An 18,675-nucleotide genomic window follows, 5' to 3' on the forward strand; every position below is an offset into this window, starting at 1 on the left:
CCCTGGGCAACCTGTTCCAATGCCAGACTACTCTTTCTAAGAAGACGTCTCCCAGTTTCCAACCTAAATCTCCCCTGGCGCAACTTGAGGCCATTCCCTCTAGTCCTATCACTAGTTATCGGCAAGAAGAGGTCGACCCTCAGCTCTCCACGACTTCCCCTCAGGTAATTGTAGACAGTGATAAGGTCTCCCCTGAGACTTCTTTTCTCCAGACAACCCCAGTTCCCTCAGCCACTCCTCATAGCTCCTGTGTTCCATACCCTTCACCAGCTTCGTAGCTCTTCTCTGGACATGCTTCAGGGCCTCGATGTCTTTCTTGTGGTGAGGGGCCTAAAACTGAACACAGTACTCAAGGTGTGGCCTCACCAGAGCAGAGTACAGGGGGATGATCCCTGGTCCTTCTGGCTACACTATTCCTGATACAAGCCAGGATGCTGTTGGCCTTCTTGGCCACCTGGGCACACTGCTGGCTCGTGTTCAGGTGTGCATCAACCAATACCCCCAGATCCTTTTCCTCTACACAGCTTTTGAGCCACTCTGCCTCAAGCCTGTAGCGCTGCATGGGATTGTTTTGGCCAAAGTGCAGGACCTAGCACTTAGCCATATTGAACCTCATCCCATTGGCCTCTGTCCATTGACCCATCCTGTCCAGGTCCCTCTGCAGGGCCTTCCTACCCTCTGGCAGACTGACACTTCCCCCCAACATGGTGTTGTCTGCAAAGTTGCTGAGGGTGCACTCAATTCCCTTATCCAAATCATCAATAAATATATTAAAGAGGATGGGCCCCAACACCGACCTCTGAGGAACACTACTCATGACTGCTCGCCAGCTGGGTTTCACTCCATTCACCACCACTCGCTGGGCCCAGTCGTCCAGCCAGTTTTTAACCCAGCAAAGACTGTCCCTGTCCAAGCCATGGGCTGCCAGCTTCTCCAGGAGAACACTATGGGAGACCATGTCAAAGGCCTTGCTGAAGTCTAGGTAGACTACATCAACAGCCTTTCCCTCATCCACCAGGCAGGTTACCTGGTCATAAAAGGAGATAAGGTTGGTCAGACAGGACTTACCTTTCATGAACCCATGCTGACTTGGCCTGATCCCCTGGTTGTCCCTCATATGATGCATGATTGCACTCAAGATGACCTCTTCCATCACCTTTCCTGGCACCGAGGTCAGGCTGACAGGCCTGTAGCTCCCCAGGTCCTCCTTATGACCCTTCTTATAGATGGGCATCACATTAACAAGTCTCCAGTCATCTAGGACCTCTCTGGTTGACCATGAGCGCTAATAGATGATGGAAACTGGCCCAGCAACTACATCCGCCAACTCCCTCAGCACCCTCGGGTGGATTCTGTCTGGTCCCATGGGCCTGTGACAGTCCAGGTGGAGCAGCAGGTCTCTAACTGTTTCCACCTGAACTGTGGGGGGTTTCTTCTGCTCCTCGTCCCAGACTTCCAGGTCGGGAGGCTGAGTACCTCGAGAATAAGTGGTCTGGCTAGTAAAGACAGATGCAATGAAGGCACTAAGAACCTCAGCCTTTTCCTTATCCTCAGTAGTCATGTTCTCCCCCCTGCATCCAGTAAAGGATGGAGATTCTACTTGGCCCTTCTCTTAAATAATATATTAATATATATATTAATATAATATATTATATTATAATAAATATATTATAAATTTATATTTATATTATAAATAAATTTATATAATATATAAAAACATTTTGGTTATCCTTAACCATAGCTGCCAGGTTGAGCTCATACTGGGCCTTAGCTTTCCTGATCTTTCCTCTGTATATGCTGGCAGCTTCATTGTACTCCCCCCCGAGTTATCTGCCCCTTCTTCCACCGGACATAAACTCCCTTTTTCTTCTGGACACTCAGCAAAAGTTCCCTGTTCAGCCACGCTGATCTTCTTCCCTGCTGGCTCATCTTATGGCACATGCGGACAGCCTGCTCCTGCGCCTTTACGACTTTCTTCTTGAGGAGTGTCCAACCTTCCTGGACCCCTCTGCCCTTCAGGACTGACTCCCAAGGGACCCTCCCTACCAACGTCCTGAACAATTCAAAGTCAGCCCTCCAGAAGTCCAAGGTAGTGGTTTTACTGACCCCCTTTCCTGACCTCACCCAGGATAGAGAACTCTACCATTTCATGGTCATTCTGTACAAGGCAACTCCCTACCACCATATCTCCCATCAGTCCTTCTCTGTGAACAACAGGTCTAGTGGGGCACCCCCTCTGGTAGGCTCAGTAACCAGCTGAGTCAGGAAGCTGTCTTCCACACACTCCAGGAACCTCCTAGACTGCTTCCTCAGGGCTGTATTGTATTACCAGCATATGTCTGGGAAATTAAAGTCTCCCTTGAGAACAAGAGCTGGTGATTGAGTGACTTCCGCCAGCTGCTTATAGAACGCCTCATCCATCTCTTCATCTTGGTTTGGCGGTCTATAACAGACCCCCACCAGGATGTCCATATTGTTTGCCAACCCCCTGTAGTGGTTTAACCTGGATGGCAGCTAAGCACCACTCAGCCGTTCACAATCACACACATTCACATATCACAATGATATCTAAAGCAAAAGATATGCATAAGTGTGGCATACACTGACAACGTTTAAAAATGATCTAGTCTCAGACTTTGTAAACAAGCAATGGCAGAGAGAAGATGTTTTCTAAAACTTATTTATAAAATTAAATCATACTGATTCCTTAGGTGCTGCATGATCTACACTGCAAACAATCTGTTTTATTTCACATTTATGTTGGCTGACTGGTGCAATAACCTTTAATTAAGATTCATGTGGCGCTGATAAAAAAAATAATAATAAAAAAGTTCATTAATTCTAATCCAGCCCACCATAGTGATGAACGGTCAGTACAATGTATTACTGAGATACTCATTTTGTTTAGACAACCTTCCTGCAGAGAAATATTTTTTACAATAGTTGAGTCTTTCATGAACACTTTTCCAATGAAATAATATGAATCTGTGTCCTAACAATTTCATAAGTTTAGAATGCTTGCCTGTAAAAATAATTGGTTGGACAACTTAGAAAAACTTTCTTCCTGGCTTCTACCTGTCGTGATAGGATAGTCTTAAAAAGCATAAGGGCATAAGAATAAACAAAAATTAACAATCAAAAAAAACCAAACATACCCCACAAAATTACTTTGCTCTTATATAGAAAGGTAACACCACGGTTATTAATTACAATAGCACTAGTAGACTCAATAAATAAATAAATAAATAATCTGCACAGGTATGAGCAGAGCCATGTGGCCAGTTTCTAATTAATACCTTCATTTAAAATTTTGATTCAAACACAGAGATATAAAAGCAAATTTTTTGTTTCTTTGCTTTTGTTTGTTTGTTTTTGTTTTGTTTTGTTTAAATCAAAATGAACCTTCAGGAGGATCTAGCTCCTCTCTCTACATAATGCAAACTATAGAAAATTTGAGAAAATTGTTTGTTTTATATAGTATATGCATATTAACATACTATCCCTGAACAGGAATAAGGGCAAGGAGTTGGCATTTTAGATTTGTTATTAGGTTCAGAGAGGATTTTCTTGGTATTGAGAAGCTGTGTGTTCCTGCATCACATTTTTCTTGGCATTAGTGTCCTAGAAAAAATTAATTAGTCTAAATGAAAAACATCTGTAGAAGACACAGTGATTTGCAATATGAAGTGATTCACAAAAAGTTGTTCATACTGCTAAGCCAAAGCTCCAAAAGGCTCCACAAGGTCTTGCACATTCTATTAAATGAGACATCAACAAAGTAGAAAATTCCTTAACATCATCTAATTTTGCTCAGGGCTTTTATCTATATTCCACAATATGTGTATTAGGTTTGAAAACACTGGTCTGGTTACTACTACATATTTAACCATTGTGCAGATTTTCACACGGTGTCTGGCTTTCAGTGTTGTCTTTTGAAAACTTTGTGCTCTCTGCATGTGGGACTTCCTAAATCAGGGGCTTCCTTCTCATCTGGCTCCAAGAGCCACACCTCTGCCGTGGTTGCAGTTTCTCCTCCTCCCTTTTCAGATCTTTATTTGATAAGCAGTAGTGAAGACTTTTGGTGTCCAGCTGGAAAGAATAGCTTTCTCTGGACAAGGGTTTAGAAGTAGATTTCTAGCATTCTCTGTAAAGTCTTGATTGCTCACCCAGAACTACCGCCTCAACAGAAATAAATAGACTTCCAGCAACTGAGCCACAGCATTTACACTTACAAAGAGGTAAGCAATGATGCATTTCAAAATTGTGAATATATACATATGCAAGCTCCAAAACCAAACAAACAAACAAATAACAATAACAACAAAAACTAGTAAATCAATTTCCTTATAAGGATTAGTAAACTAAGCTAATACATATCTGTGTGGTTTATAGCAGTAGATTAAAAAAACACATTTGAAATTTATTATAATTTTAGTGGTTTTTTTTCTTGTTTGTTTGGTTTTGTTTGTTTGTTAGTTTTTTACTAAATAGAAAACTTGGACACCACAAAAATATTTAATAGAATATTGTGATTCAGATTATGTCAGTTTAAGAGAAACATCTCTCTTTTTCTTCTTTTTCTTTTTGTTTTTGCTTTTTATTTTTCTTCTCGTCTATTTCAATTGCACGTTTCTGTAGCCAGAAGATACATCTTGTGTGCTCCACTGTCTGATCTGAGTAAAAGGCTGTCATGAGAATTTGTTGCAATTGTTTTGTATTGGTCAGAGATACAACTGTTGAGTCTTACAAAGGAATGTCCTTCTCCAGTAGTATCTTCAGTTTGTGTCAGTCCCTGCAATGAAAACTGAGTTCTAATTCAGTAAAGTACTGAGCAGTTGGATATCATTTAGTAATTCTTAGTCCCAGTAGGGAATGTGTTTAGGAATTTTTAAATGCTCAAAAATAAGTCTAAGTGCTTTTCTGAACTTGAGTCAATAATGACTGCCTTGATATAACAATATATCTAGTATTCTTATAAGGCTTATTTTCAGTGACCTTGTTGTCCTTCCTTTCAGAAAGGGAACAGAAAGATCAGAAAAATTTCACTTGAGAGTATTCCAGTGTTTAGGGCCAGAAGTTTATGACTTGCAATTCATTGTAAGTATCTGGAAGGTTATTCAGTGCTGACCTGCCAATAGCATGAATGTTAATCTCCTGAAGGGTAACAAGTCTGTTTTTGTGACTTCTAACCATATGTCCACATTGCATGATATAAATACATAAGCTAGGAACTTCTGGTTACTTCACATTTGCAACACATTATTTTGAGAAATACACAAAGTAACCCCAGATCTTGTCCAAAATATATTTTTGTGACAAAACTCCAGAGTATGGTGTGCACAACTGTGACAAATGGACTAGTTTACATTGCTTTTTTTCATTATAGAATGTGTATGAGCAAATCAAAATATTGTACTTAACTATGAAAGAACATGTTGAGAAACAAAGACCAGTATTTTTTTCTCTATTGTAAAAGGTAATCTGAACTTCCAAGAAACAGTGAATAAAGAATAAGAAGATGTTCACAGAACGAGCATAGCATTATTTTCAGGTCATATTAGAGCTATCTCAGAGTTCCGTCAGATGGGGACTTCCTTGACTGGAAACAGAAAGAAGAAAATTCATATGAGTAAGACTCCAAGATGCGGTTTAAGGGGCTGCTAAATACTTTTTGAGATGGCACAAAAGATAGGGCAACTTCAGTTCGTTCTATTTGGATATACCTATAGGCACTCAACAACTTCTTTGCCTCAGTCTTCACTGCCAGTCAGGCTTCCCATATCTCTCATTTCCCTGAACTTGTAGATGAGGGCTAGGGCAGCAAAGTCCCTCGCATTGTAAGCAAAGAGTACGCTCCAGACCACCTGATGAAACTGAACAGGTACAAGTCTACGGGACCCAATGACATGCATCCCGGGGCCCTGAGGGAACTGGCTGATGTAGTTGCCAAGACACTCTCTATCATATTTGAAAAGACATGGCAGTCAGGTGATGTCCCTCATGAGTGGAGAAAGGAAAACATCACTGCCATTTTAAAAAAGGCTCAAAAGGAGGACCCAGGGAACTACAGACTGGTGAGCCTCACCGGAAGGCTACAAACAGAAAGGTCATAGAACAGATCCTCCTGCAAGCAATGTCAAGGCACATGCAAGACAAGGAGGTGATCTGAGACAGCCAGCATGGCTTCACCAAGGGCAAATCATGTCTCACCATTGTGGTGGCCTTCTGTGATGGGGTGGCTGCATTGGTTGACAAAGAAGACCAACCAATGTCATCTACCTTGATTTCTGTAAGGCCTTTGACACCTGACATCCTTTTGAAATTTGAAGAGAAATTGATTTGGTGGGTGGACCATTCAGTGGATAAGGAACTGGCTTGGAGGTCACACGCAGAGAGTGGTGGTCAATGACTCTATGTCGTTGGTGGAGGCCAGTGATGAGTGGTGTCCCTCAGGGGTCTATCCTGAGACCAGTACCGTTTAATATTTTTATCAATGTCATAGTCAGTGGGATTGAGTGCACCCTCAGCACCTTTGCAGATGACACCAAAATGTGTGGTGCAGTCATTACAACAGAAATAAGGGACCTGGACAAGCTAGATAAGTGGCCCATGTGAACCTAATGAGGGTCAACAAGTCCAAGTGAAAGGTGCTGCACCTGGGTCAGGGCAATCCCAGAGATGAGTACACACTGGGTGAAGAATTCATTGAGAGCAGCCCTGTAGAGAAGGACTTGGGGGTTCTTGTGGATGAAAAGCTTGATATCAGCTAGCAGTGTGCACTTGCAGCCCAGAAGACCAACTGCATTCTGGGCTGCATCAAAAGAGGAGTGGCCAACAGCTCGAGGGAGATGATTGTCCCCCTCTCTTCTGCCCTTGTGAGGCCCCACTCTTAGTGTTGCACCCGGGTCTGGGGCCCCCAGCACAAGAAGGATTTGGAGCCGTTAGTGCAGGTGCAGAGTAGGGCCATGAAGATGATCAGAGGGCTGGAGCACCTCTCCTGTGAAGAAAGTCTGAGAGAGCAGGGGATGTTCATTTTGAGGAAGAGAAGGCTCCATGAAGACCTCATTGCATCCTTTAAATACTTAAAGTGGGTTTATAAAAAAGATGAAGAACTTTTTTTTTTTTCTCCTGTGGATCATGATAGGACATGGGGGAAGAATTTTAAACTGAAAGAGGGGAGATTTATATTGAATGTTAGGAGGAAATTCTTCACTCGGAGGTTGGTAGGGCACTGGAACAGGCTGCCCAGAGAAGTTGTGGATGCCCCATCCCTGGAGGTGTTCAAGGCCAGGTTGGATGGGTCTTTGAGCAACCTGATCTAGTGGGTAGCATCCCCATCCACAACAGGGGGCTTGGAAATAGATTATCTTTAAGGTCCCTTCCAGCCCAAGCTATTCTGTGATTATATTGAATGACAGAGTAGTGCTATACTGTCCAATTTGACCTAGCTAGGGAAAAACAAAAAACAAACAAACAAACAAACTGAAAAATAACAGCCCGCATTCTTCATTTTCTAGACCTTATTTTCTCCTCCAAAATTTCTGTATTTAAAGCTCCTTCTGACCATGTGTAAATACCTACCCCCCAAAAAATGCTTATGATAATTTTTATGGAAACTTCAGTTTGATACTATGTATGATATTGATGCCAGAATACAGTAGTATATGAGGGATCTTTTTTTAGGGAAGCTAAATAGTAGTGAAAACATAAGAAGTGAAGTTGGAGAATATTTCAGGTGCTGTATGCAAAATATTTGTAACTACAGTTGCCCTATGTTGGTCAGCCCTCTAAAACAGCACAGCCCACAGTCTCTAGTTATTACTTTACAGATGTCAGCACCATACACGTTATTTCAACACAAATGATTCTTGCTGGAGAATGTTTTAACTAAAATGTGATTTAAAAAATCTGCATTGCAAATACAGCAATATGTGTGGATTTTAATGATTATATATATATAGCATCCTGAGGATTATGTATTATGATGTAGATTGGGAGGTACTTTCCTTTTTTGAGATAATTATCTGGGTTATCAAGAGAAATTATTTTTCTTCTTTTAGATTGAAGAGAAGTATGGAAGGGGATGAAGAAGGTGAAATGACTGAAGAACACTATTATAAAACATTACATTCATTAATTTATTTGAGAAAAAGCAACACCACTCCTTTGTTAAAGCTGTATTTAGTTGCTTGACTTATAAATACTGCGCACTCTTCACATCAGTTTAGCACTGTTGAAAAAAAAAAAAATAATCTTTTTGCGCTCTGTTTCCTGATCTGTGAAATGGCAATAGAAACATTAAATTAGAATTATCTGGCTGCATATGTACATACACCCTCTCAACAATTTTATATGTACATATACCCTCTCAACAGTGACTTCTGGGCAGAGGACTGAAGAGCAAATAATAAAATAGTAAACTGAGCAACTGGGTGGAGCAAGGTCAGGCACTCATTTGTACATGAGCTGATGTGTTATAAAAAGACAAAGGAGCCAATTCTTTCAGAAGCCTGAAACACCAAGGCTTCAGAACTATCATTCCTCAAAGAAAACCAGTATGAAATAAAAACTATAATTACTGAATCTCGACAACACTCAGGCATAAATCACAGTCTCAGTGAAAGATTTCAACTTTAAAGTAAGTGATCTTGTGTACCTGTGTGTGTGATAAAAACTCTCATTTTTAAGAATTAGAAAGTTCTCGGTTTCCTTATAGCTGTTTTGTAACCGAGCTCTCAAGTGCTTTAAAAGTACAATAAAAGTGCTGCTTTAGTTACTGCTGTAATTTGTCTTCACTTTTGTTATTTCTTCCAGATGAGAGAATAAATAATATTCAAAGCAACTGTGTTTCTTCAGGGGTTCAGTTTAGATAAAATAAGAATCAACTTGAAACTTGTCTACCTCTCATACTAAGTCTAACTATATAGTCCTGTGTTAAGCTGATACGCCATGTGGTTATGTTGTGAGGAATTTCTATGGACAGAAGCTTTGCTTGGCTTATGTTCTCCTTTATTCCATCAGAAATGCCAATCTGCAACATTCTGAATAAAAACTGTGCTCATATTCAGAACTTGAATTGGGCTTGCCCAATCATATCCAAAATAGCTATTGTCATATTCAAAATAGATATTTTAATAAGTGCAGTGACAGTCCTTTCAGTGACTTTAATGACATTACACAGGCAGAGATCTGATGCATTCAGCTGCAATGATGAGGCAGACCCTAGCTCTTTCCAGCTTCCATGGAGTGTACTCAAATTTTTATTCTGTAAAAGGTCTGTCTACTGATCCAAGATACCAAGAGAAATGCTCTAATAGAGAGGACAGTGTTATCAGTGGGTTACAATGACAAAAGCAATACTGGAATGAAAAAATGCAAATGAAATAAAACATGCATCACTACATTGGCTTATTTAATGCTGTCACAGAGATGACGGTTTACAGAAATGTTAGGTATCAGCAAATATAGCTATTTGCCTCACTAAGGAATGATCAAATTTTTGAAAGGAAGCTGTTCCAGTCTTTTTCTACTGTAGACCAGATTTTACTGCAGGAAAAGAGCCAGCAGCCATGATTAGGGTTTTGTCTTCGCTGAGGTACAAGCCAGTTGGAATGCCATCAAGAGTTTTGACTGCTGAAAAATAGGATGAGAGGTGAAGATAAATCAGTTCATATAAATCTTCATATAAAATCAGTATAAAACTTCATATAAATCAGTTAGGCAGAGAGTCAAACCCTCAGCATCAGCTGGTAAGGGATCTTAAAGACAAAAATAAACAACCCTGCCTAACCCCCTCCTCCCAAATCTTCATATGAAGAAGCTGGCTTCTGGAGAACAGGGTTTTCCAAGTAACTGTCTTCAAAATGTTTCACAGTGATAGGTGCCTTCACAACCTTTTATAGGGTTTATCCTTACATAACTTCATATTCTGCTATCATGTATTGTCTTCAGCAGTGACAGGAACAGAAAGGGATGGAAACATAGCCTCTTGCCTTTTCTTTTTGCAAGGACATGCACATCTGGTAAGAGAAAAACATTGTAGAGGAGTCCCCTCTTAAAACACTGGCAGCACATCACATTACAAAGGCGGCAAGAGGCTGGATAGATAGTCTTAATGAGGATTTATTTGTTCATTAGTCTATTCAGTATGAAAACAAAAAGGTCAAAAATTCTGCTTAAAATCAACATAGAGGCCCCAAAAAGTCTGACTAACAACACTGCTGATAACTCATACATTTTTGCTTGTGCTAAGCAAAAGTAAAAAGTAGATTTCTGACATTTTTTCCCTCAGTTTCATTTCTTATCCTTCTTGCAGTCTTTTCCATAGTAATCTATGATACCATCTAAGGAGAAGCAGTCTGAAATGAATGTCTAAAAATTCGGACTGCTCAAGTTTTTATTCCATCTGTGCCGTTGCCTTTCCACAGACTTCAGTCTTCCGTCTCAGATTCCTGATTATACCCACCTCTAAAGTGGCTGCAGGTGATCTGAAACTCTGTACCCCACCACTGTACTAAATGCACACTGCAGGAATTCTTTTTCCCTAAATGAGAAAGACAGAAGTGGCAAAACAGGCCCTGATGTAATGTGGTGACAGTCAAAATGATATTTTGATGAACTCATGAGACTGCAGACGCTAAATCTCTAGTTGTTGACCTAATGAGTTCACATCACACAGAGTAATGATTTTCCTTTCCTTTCTCCCAGGAAAACCAATTTAAAGGCATATGGTGAGGTATAATTAGTGAATGTTCTGTTGTACATTTTAAACTGAGATTAAAATGTTGAATTCATATCCTTGCTGTAAATTGCCTTCAAGCAAGTAAGGAATTAAGATATCTGTCTATCCTATGTAAGGCCAGGAAATATGATTAGTTTGACAAAACTCGGCTTTTAACTTTTCTATTTCTCATAAATATTTGGCTGCTCTGCATTATTCTTACTGAATCTTGTTGCTGTAAAGAAGAGAGATTAAAACTGAACAACAAAGCAAACAAAGCATTAAAATGTCAAAGTATAATTGGAAAAGATTTTTTGCATGATATATAGGGCATAAGTGTTCCAATTCATTCTTGATACAGTGGTATTAGATAATGTTGTATGACAATCTTAAAGTAATAGTCTGATTGTTATCTTGCTGTTCTCTTTGGTTTAATGTAATTTATGGAGTTCAACAACACTCTTGTCAAAATATTCACATTTCGGTATGTACATTATAAACATTTGCAAAACAGGCCAATGATTTGACTTTTGTTAAGGTCAAAAGACTAGCAAAATCTGTCCTATGAAGGAAGCACAGTGGGACATTTAAATTAAGATATGAGTTCCACTACATATCTGGAGTAGAAAGTAGATACCAAAGTGATTTGTCCTCTGTTTGGAATTTCTTGTTTTCCAGGCACACATGGAAATTCACTCAACGACTGCAAGGATGTGGAGAAAAAAAAAATAAATCAAAATCTTTGCTGAAGGTATGAATAAGGGACAGTTAATTACAAGAGGCTACAAAACAGCTCTTTGGCAAGATAACGTCCAGTGGCAATGTGAAATTGTAGTTTCCTGGAGTTTCAAGAGTTGGATTAGGCTTTTATCCTGAATGTTAAAACATTCGAAAGCCTAAAATTCAAACAGCTCTAGTGTTTGATTATCTGGACATGACCAGATAATTCTAAGAATAAATTCTCTCTAGTGCTTTAGCATTGGACCATTTAGAAAACCTCAGACCCTTTTAGAAATCAGACTGTCAACATGATCCAGTTTTGTACATTATTGATGCCATGACTTAGTGCAATACTGTTATGTAAGATTTCATAAACACTAAAAAGCAATGCATCAAGACATTAGATACTCTTGTAAAGCTAGGCTTTTATTTTTTTTTATGTATTAGAGTACTCATAAAAAAAGCCAATTTAGTATTTACTGGTTTCTTAACAGTATTCGAGACCTACCTGCATGTAATTTATGCAGACATATAAGTATTTGTGGAACCTATACCCATTCCATTATTAACTATAAATGTGGCTTGACCTTGTGCTGGTACAATCATACAATCATTAAGGTGTGGAATCTGAACAATGAAATGATATAAGAAAGATTTTGCTTCAAAGAATCGGAAACCTGGAAAGATGATAGTTGCATTCTAAGTGTTCAAATCCTTTTGCTGAAGTAAAGCTGTATATAATTATTGTTCCTGAGAAATAAATTTTTCTCCCAGGTCTGCTGCATGGTTGTGGTAGCTATATGCTTTAAGTGTGAACTCTTAAAAAAGTGCTTCTCAACCACAAAGAGTACATTTTTGAGGGCTGGGGATGTAGTTACATTTTACATTGTTTTTTGAAAAAAAAATAAATATTGAAGCTACAAAGAGTTTACTTCCTAATAAAAGACTAGAATTTGAAGTTCTACCAGTTTCAGAAAACGTATGTGCACTCAGCCATTTCAAGTTTACAAGGAGATGAAAAATACAGAAAGCCTAATTATATGTATTGGTGGCATCATTCCTCCAAAATCAATAGAGATACTCCGCCTTGCCTTTTCCCAAGAATCTGCCACCCTGTCCCCTACTACTAGCAACTGCTTGCCAAAGGAAAATCTGTGCAGATTGTGGCACAGGTACACAGGTATCTTCTTTGAATTAAATACAAAGCCAAAAAAAGCTTTCTTGTTTTCTAAATTAAATAGGAAACCACTAAGAAACATTAAAATGAATGAGATGTAAAGCTATTAACACTTTGTCTGACTTCTTTCTTAGTCAGAAGTAGGGGATGAGATAATTTGCTAAGGAGAATTTCTGAACAATCTTTATCTGGGAGGTATATTTTCTTGTTGCTAACAAAAAACTTTTGTCTATCATTTGATATTTTCATTTCATCTGAATCATTTTATGCCATTTTTGTCTTTTGCTTTGTATATCTCTCCAGGGCATTGTAATTGAGTTTGAGCTTCTTCAGAGACTGATATCTCTGTGCATACTCACCTTTGTTCACTGAGAGAGGTCTTCAAACCCAACAGCCTATCTGTACTTCTTCAAGTCTTGCTTTAGGATAATCAATAGAGATTATGTGGAAGAGAGAAGTGCTGTCATGGATTATGGAAGCATAATTAACTATTCATTCTTTTAAAAAATATTTTTTTTTCCAGTAGATCAGACACCAAAGCTCTATACACCTACAGAAAGAAAATAACACCTTAAAGTTTTTGAATGAAAGTGATCTTGCCCCAAAGGACTCCAGTGTGAAATCTGTTACACATCCTACTTCTCAACCATGTTGCCATAGAAAGCACTGCATTTTCAGTGAGTGAAATATTGTTTAAGCATATCGCTAACTGATCTACCATAAAATGGGTTTTAACCAATGCATATTTGTATCTCTTAGTGCGTTCCACAGAAGTAATTTAATCTAATTTTTATACTATTTACATGAGCTTGGCTTTTAAGGACCAGAGATACATTAAAAAAATAAAAATTAAATAAATAAAATAATAATAACCATAATGAGAAACCAAGTACAATATACACAGGCTCATGGGTTAGAGTCTGTTTGATTTATCTGAAAACAAAACCTACATACCACACTCTTCAGTCACTGTAGAGATGGCAAAGCTAAGTTAATTAAAGACAATTATCAATTATAGAGAAATTTTTGCTATTATTGTCAGTGAAAGTGTTTTACCTCAAAACAGATCTGTGGAGAAAAATACAGAGAGTTGATAAAGGCTTATATTCTAGAAAATCTCCGCTGAAACAGCTTTATGGAAAAAAACAACTGCTGTCCTGCAAAGTCAAGGAGTGACCCTACACAGCAGTTATTTGAGCAAGCCCATGATCCACTGAATTTTTGGTTATTTATTCATTGCAATAACTCTAACAACAGAGTTTGAGAACTACTACTCAGCTCTGCTGTAAACTGGTGGTGAGAGTGTTTTCCCAGGAGACTGAGACTAGGAGCTGGCTGGATGAAAACAGGAACTGCATATTTCTAGAGGCCACATGAGTTTTCTTGGCACTCCCCATGGTAATATAGGTTATAGCTCCCCAAGCCTCCAAGTCCCTGAGCTAAACCAGTATGACTTGCTTTATAGAAATTTTCTCAAATGAGTACAATTTAAGCATTTTTTTTTCTCTTATGTGTAAGGTACTTGAAATTTCCTCACATATTCTGGGGGGTGAAACATATTTCTGGATTATTTTGACAGAGCTGTTGGTACACAGTCTGTCCTGGCTCATTCCATGTATAACACACAGGAGTCAGGATATGTGATGCAGCACAGCAGACTTCCCTAACGAAAGGAGTGCTTGGAAACTAAGCATTACAATGTGCAAGTGTGCAAGCTCCCAACAGCTCCAGTCCGAGAGCTACAATTTTTTGTTGTTGTTGTTTGTTTTTTTTTTTGATTATTTTGTTTTGTTTTGAGTTTAAAATCAGTCTAATTTCATTTAAGATAGTAATTCTGTTTATGTGCACAAAATCTTAAGACCAAAACTTTGCTTTTTCTCTCTTACTGTTGTGCCAAGGAGACATTTTAAAATGATAGTTCTCTGTAACACATAGATGAAGCTCCATTATATTTTATATCAGTAATTAAAATGCTTGATTTTTTCATTAGACTTAGGACTTTTCCAATTTCTTCTTCCTTACTCATATAAAATGTTCAAGGCCTATGCCTTGTAGCTTGCTCTTGTTTAAAAATATTCCATTTTGTTGGCAAGGAGTAAAGCATTCCACACTATCCAAATATTTACAGAGAACAAAGTCTTACATTCCTAGAGCCCTGATACGTGAATTTGGACTGTCAATTGACTGCTGCATCATGTTGATTAAGATTAATGATATCACAATAGAAATTAAAGTTTTCAAGTTCTCTCCTTGGTTGTATTTGAAACAAAATTGCTTTTGTTTTGCACCACCCAGAAGATTTTCAAACAAATCAAAATTGTGCTAATTCTTCTGGTCTTGGAGCTCCCTGATATTTCAGCTTTTTTTTTTTTTTTTCTTCCTTGCTTTATGCCTTGTTTTATGCCACATGAAGCAAACCTGGAACTACAAAGTCAAAATTTAAATTAAAATATTTTATATTACTCAGAACTGGACTCATTTCATGCTGTTTGTGCCTTTGTGAGAAAGCTTCATGTCTAGTTTAAATCAAGGTTGAAACTGGGCTTCGTACTAACTATAAAAGGCAGTTTTTTACTGCTTCAAACTGAACTAATAAGACTATTTTTACGCAGAAAGTTAAGGATTTATGTAAATGTTTGCACGATGAAGGCCTAGAAAAATAAAGTTCAACTATTCCACTACCTCTGCAATTATGATAACTGCTATCACAGCACAACGGAAAAGTTTAAAGCGCTGTGTGGTCAGAGAGTTCCCTGGTTTACTTGAAAATAATGGGGAGAACTACAAGTCACTGATTAGAATTGGTTATTAAAGTTAAGAGGCAAGGCCCATTGTAGTTTTAAAGATTAGGTACTGATTACTTGAATTTACAAATGTCAAAAAATGTCTAATTCTACCTTTATTATACTTCACTCTGCATATTTGTAAAAAAATGTTTCTCTTCTAATTTGTATAAATGAGACTTCATTGTGAATATGAAGCATAGGATTTGATGATCCTTGTGGGTCCCTTCCAACTCAGGATATTCTATGATTTTATGATTCTTACCTGTGTTTCTTTACAGCACATAAAGAGGCTATAATTTATAAAAATACAAAACGTCTGGTCATCTTCAGTCATTATAAATGAGGAAAAGCATGGAGGTGTAAAGATTCTCTCTTCTTCACTGTTTGATGTAGAACTGAATGTTTTACACTGAAATTTGCATCTCTTATGAAACACCTTTTTCACTTTCAAGGTGATTTTAATTATATAGGAAAAAAATTAATAGATACAAGGCATCATTTCTAGCAACAATGAGCACAGAAGAATGGCATTCTGTAAGTCATGATAAGAAAGACAAGGATTACTGGATTGCTTACATGGTTACAGTTTGATTTACTATAAGCAGTACCTTTATTAATGAGATGTTAATCCAGACATGCTATAGCAATTTAGAAACAAAGAGGATCTAATTAAAACTTCCTTTATCTTTTCTAGTAGGAAGATTGCCTAATAGTCCTTTCACAGTCAGCATTGTCAGATAACACATCTGATAAATTACTCTACTGTATAGCAGGATGTTCCTGATCAGCTTTCCATAACATCTTTCCCAGCTATGAAATATACTATTGCCTGAAGCAAGGTGAGTAAGTACTGAGCAATTATTTTTTTTTTTTTGTCACAGTTCTGTATTTACCTGTTCTTTCCAATTACATGTATTTTAAAACTCAAAAAAATACCCTCCTCTAAACTATAACAGTAGTATTCAATAAACTAACCCAGAGTCCAGCAGAGAGAAATAAACATGCTTCTTTAAAATGTTAGTTTATACTAACATACAATTTTGCATCAGAAAGTAATTAAAAGCACTGGCAAATAAATTATAAACTGTTTAGTAATCATATTGTTTAGGAGTTGCCTGCTAAGCATGCTTGCTAAATCAAAGTTACAACTTGAACTGGTTGGGGTTGTAACTGAGGACTTTCCAGAGCTTCTATCCATACTGTACATAGAAAAAACATGTACATAAATGTTTAGTGATATATATTATACGTTAGAATTGCCTGAGACTCCATATTGAGAGACTGACGTTCCATATTGTGAGACTGACTTTTCAGTTGTTAATAAACTGGACAAACTTACATCTTTTGAATTGAAATTTTCCATGATGAGCTTTAGCCTTGAGATGAGCTTTTCTTTTTCCCTTTCCCTCTATAAATTTCAGCAAAAACTGTTCAGCTGTTTCCAAAAATGAGACCAGTGACAATGGTAAGTTTTTGTCCATGTGTGAAAAGTCTGGTAACATTTTTTCTTTGACTAGTCCTCATTCTTTAGAGCAGAGACTTCACATGATACAGAATGCTGGCTAGTGGTCCAAGAATACAGCTTTTGCCTATTGAAAATTGTCAGATTGACCAACTTTTCTGCAGACTTTAAACCTCTGAATAATTGTATTTTATTTTTTTCTCCTACATGTGAGATGAGAAGAGAGAGTGATTCCAGAATATTATATTTGCATGAAGCATGCCTCAGCTTTACTTACCCACACTAGGTCTAGTTCATGGTGCTGGATTTTATGCAGCCAGATCTCCAGAAATGCAAGGAAATGACGTTTCTAATGTGAAAGGAGCAAAAAGGTAAGCCTAGAGAAACAGGTAATATTATATTTTTCAAATGGAATTCATCTAAAAAATACTGTAAATCTGTTCTAACAATCTGCTCTTGCTATTGTATCTCTGGAATATTATTATCTTGAGGTAGGTGGGGATGAGTCTTGCTCAAAGGCAATTTTATTTTTATTGTAGTTCAGGCAACCAGAAGACAGCAGTCTTTGCAGACATCATTTAGGCCAAAAAAGTATCTGTCAAGAATAGAAGAAACCAGGGAGTTAGGGAGGATAGGGTACAAATCATTTGATGAAATCCAGAGAAATGGGAAACAGCATCTGCAAGCCGTTGATGGAGAAAGAATTTTAGAATAAGGGAAAACCAAAGACTGAAAGAAGACTCCTTAATGTAACACACATTATTCTGGAGTTGTACATAAGACAGCGGAAAGGGTAACAGGAAGTCTAGAGAGATGAGACTAGGGAGCTGAATGGCAAGAAGGGAGAAACTACACTGGAAAAACAATAGAGATTGAGACTGTTTAAACTGAAATACAATTGGATAGGAATCAGAAATAGAGGTGAAACAGAGACAGGGCAAAATCATGAATAAACTGTCTAGGAGAGATGAAATCATTCTTGGAAAAAATGAAGGGAACAGGCTGAGTCACTAAAGTGAGTGATACTCTGAAGCTTTGAATTTGAACTTCAGACTTGAAGCCTCACCATTATGTTTTTGAGGCTGATCAATACAGATATAAAGATGGTACCACAACAGGTTGATCATGTCCTCTGAGTTTGCTAGAAAATGATCTGTATAGTAGCACTGTATTGAAAACTTAAATTCTTAAAGTCACACATACATCATTTAGGGAATGACAATATTAAAGATGTCTCATTCTTTCCTAATTCATTCTCCTTCTCAGTATTTATTTTAATTCTTATACAATTAAAACTTCTCTTTCTCTCCGTGGATGTTATACATCTTTCGGGTCACAGAATACATTTGTTAGAAAAATATATATTGGTTTTGTAAGAAAGAAACCTGATTTCCAGAGGAGCAGTCATTAGTTGCAAAATTTGAAAGACTGTTTAGTAAATAAAAAAAAAAAAAAAGGAAAAGAAAAAGGAAGGAAGAGAAGCATAGATACCTAGTTAAAACAGCAATCATATCCTTGAGTGCTGTATAATCTATTTAACTTTTCTACAAAATACAAATGCAAATCAAACATCTTACAGATAGTCATTATGTTACTTTTCCTTGATGTTTGCAGAATTACTTTCATGACTGATATGCTGTCATATCTGCAGCTGAAGTTACTCTTGAATATATAGGGAGTTACGCAACCACAGCTATAAGAACTAAGGTTCTAGATATTTCATTAACACAATCAGGATTCATGAAAAATTTTGACTAAAATTTTGTTCTGACACAGCTTCCTATTTCTAAATGGGTGATATTATTACTAC

The 18,675-nt window shown here is 37.6% G+C and overlaps 1 long non-coding RNA gene across 2 annotated transcripts; it reads left to right on the plus strand.

Moving 5' to 3' along the window:
• The first annotated feature begins 8,371 nt into the window (after nucleotides 1-8,371).
• LOC310893277 lies at nucleotides 8,372-16,251 on the plus strand. Of its 2 annotated transcripts, XR_014578870.1 has the most exons (4): nucleotides 8,372-8,638; nucleotides 11,399-11,471; nucleotides 13,144-13,294; nucleotides 16,098-16,251. It is a non-coding gene; the product is annotated as an uncharacterized lncRNA (long non-coding RNA). The 2 variants fall into 2 exon arrangements; XR_014578871.1 differs by lacking the exon at nucleotides 16,098-16,251 and having other exon boundaries at nucleotides 13,144-15,398.
• The last annotated feature ends 2,424 nt before the right edge of the window (nucleotides 16,252-18,675 follow it).

This window comes from Anser anser (assembly GCF_964211835.1).
Source record: "Anser anser genome assembly, chromosome: 2".
Lineage (NCBI taxonomy): Eukaryota > Metazoa > Chordata > Aves > Anseriformes > Anatidae > Anser > Anser anser.